Source organism: Eubalaena glacialis, chromosome 10 (assembly GCF_028564815.1).
Source record: "Eubalaena glacialis isolate mEubGla1 chromosome 10, mEubGla1.1.hap2.+ XY, whole genome shotgun sequence".
Classification (NCBI taxonomy): Eukaryota; Metazoa; Chordata; class Mammalia; order Artiodactyla; family Balaenidae; genus Eubalaena; species Eubalaena glacialis.
Genome location: NC_083725.1, coordinates 72,203,440 through 72,206,070, shown reverse-complemented (window position 1 = coordinate 72,206,070; position 2,631 = coordinate 72,203,440). Strand labels below are relative to the sequence as shown.

The following is a 2,631-nucleotide window of genomic DNA, read 5'->3' as shown; positions in this document are numbered from 1 at the left end:
GAAGATTTTATTTAACTCATTCATAGAAAACAAGTGAAGTGATACAACCAGGTCAAAGGATATTATCAATAACAGACACAGTTATAGGTCAGGAATATGGAAAAGAATGTACAAATAGAGCCAAAATTGGTTTTTTGACTATTTCTCCCCATATAGAATTTGTTTGCATGTCTATAGACAAGAATTATTTGGCATTCCTGTCAGTTATCTACAGTTTACAGAATCAGAATCAGAAAACCCAGGTTTGCTTTAAAATAAACACTTATTTTTCCATTTAAGCACAAATTTTCCCCTACAGTTTCCCTACTTTTGATCAAAAAGAATCTCAAAGATTCCTGATCACAAAATGAATGTGGCCTCATTAGATTTGGCCTGATTATTTACATAGGTGCAGCAAGAATGTTAGTTTACCATAAAGGCCTTCTTTAAGTTTACTCTGCTGGAGGTTTCCATAAGGAATCTCAGGTTGGACTTCTAAAATCCTCTATTACTTGCTGTCCTGAGGCTAGGTAGCCACGTCCAAGAAACTTGATCCACCGGATTTCATCTGCAGTACTTATACGCTTTGGGTGACTTCCTCTCTTCTCAAAGTCCTCAAGACATCTCTAGCCTCCTGGCCGGTCATGGAAGTGAGCTTCCTTACCAGCTGGACCCTGTAAGCCAGGTACCAGGAGGGTTTTGTCAGCACTGTTTCAATAAAGTCAACCTTAGTTCCCTACAAGTGACTGGTCAGGCACCAGCCACAGCTTCCCCAGGTGGGCAGGGAGCCTCTTCCCTTGTTCCTGTGGTCATGTCCACCTGGAGGGGCCTGGTGATGAGGTCACTGCTGGTATGGGCAGCCTGTCCTCCGCAAAGCAGCTGCCTGGCGGCTGCAGATGCCAAAGACCATGAACTTGAAGCAGCTGGGAGTCAGAGGGCGTTATTCTCTCCTTCCTCTTCCAGAGAGCCCCTCTACCTGCCCCTGGTTGTCTGAAACCTTTTCCAAAAAGGACAAAAGGAGCTCAGATCAGTTGTCCACAGTGTTCCTTGTTGGAAATTATTTGATAAAGTCTCTCCCAGAGAGAATCTTCAGAAAATCCAAAAACCATTCAGCAGAAAAAAAGCATGAACAGGGAGGACCTATAAATCACCGTTTCAGTCTTTAAGACATAAGAATTTTGAATTTGAACCACCTTCTACCGCCTTTCTGATTCTTGAGTATGGGCCATCATATGATTGACGATTGCTTTTGTGTCCTGTTGAAATCTTTGCCTACTCCAAGAAAATCTTCCTGCCAAATCTGTGGAAGAAGCTTTTAACCTCAGTGACGAGAACACGAGACCTTTGAGCTGAGTCTTAAAATTGAGAAATTAAAGCAGTACATTAAAAAAAAATTAAGAAGAAAATATTGCAAATGCGATGGTAATTTGGACCAGTGAAATACTGCCCAGCTGGGAAGAAATTCATAGTAGGAAAAAGGTTGGAGAATTGAGGTGCAGGGATTGCCCCCTAGTGTTCATGGTAAAGCTTGGAGTCTAGCTGTAGTAAGTGAACTAAATAAATATCACTCCTGAATTTTATGCAGTATTCCTCCCCAGAGAAAAGAAATGGTGGGAAAACTTCAGTAAAACAACTTCTATCTAAACATATCATTCTCTATAATGCTGGTCCAGAATGATGATTCTCCAGATGCTGGTCTGGAATTAAGCTGGATATATCCTATGCCTTTCCATCTCTCTACATCTTTCAGAAGGATGGTCCATATCACGATGTTTTATACAGTATCTCAGGAGCATATTCATGTTATAGACCTGATGTTGGTTGTGTCCAAGGGATGTCTTTCATTGTGGCATTGTTCATTCTCAGTTTGGAAGAGGCAGTTGCCTTCATTGCATTTGGAAATCTCATGAATAAGCCATCCCAGTTGGCCTTTTACTGTGTGGATTGCAGCAAGATGTTGAAATATTTTGGAACATCTGAAGTATTCTTTGAGGGCAGTCTCTTTACACATTTTCTTCATATCAAGTAGTCTTACGGTTTCACACTAGTATATACTTGATAGACTGGATATTCACGTAGCATCACAAGTCACTATTCTACTTGATCCAGCCAGTACAGGCTGGGATGTATTTTGCAGAGATGGGGAGGAATTTTTATTTAGAACTGGGACAGGAATCCTCCAGTTATATGAAGACATTTTCCTTCGGGTAGACTTTATTCACATAGCACAGTTTCTAAATAAATTGGCAGAGGATCTCACACCAGAAAAGCTGTTCAGCTGTGTTGCAGCCATTCAGATACGGAAAAGCACCAGCTAAGGGACTTAGGTCTTTGTGTCAGTAATGAAGGATACAAGAAGGAGACAAGAATAACAGTACTGCTTTGAACAGCTAATCTTCATAATTAACAGACTAATTGAAACATAAAAAAGCATTTTTTATAACAGTATTTTGTTTCCTATGTAAGCACATGGAAGAAAGTTGGAGCAATCCAAAAGAATCAAGAGGTGGAAAACAGCTGATTTTGAATTTTGTGTCTGAAGTAATGGAAATGAGCAACCTGTTGACAATATTATTTTAAAAAAGCATTGCCATTTTACAAAAGAAAAAGTGTAAATGGCTAGTTCATACTCCATAATCTGGGGTGAACGTT

At 40.1% G+C, this 2,631-nt stretch overlaps 1 pseudogene; it reads left to right on the top strand.

The window, feature by feature from the left end:
- Positions 1-790: 790 nt before the first annotated feature.
- LOC133099880 (TBC1 domain family member 12-like) lies at positions 791-2,297 on the top strand (annotated as a pseudogene).
- Positions 2,298-2,631: the final 334 nt, after the last annotated feature.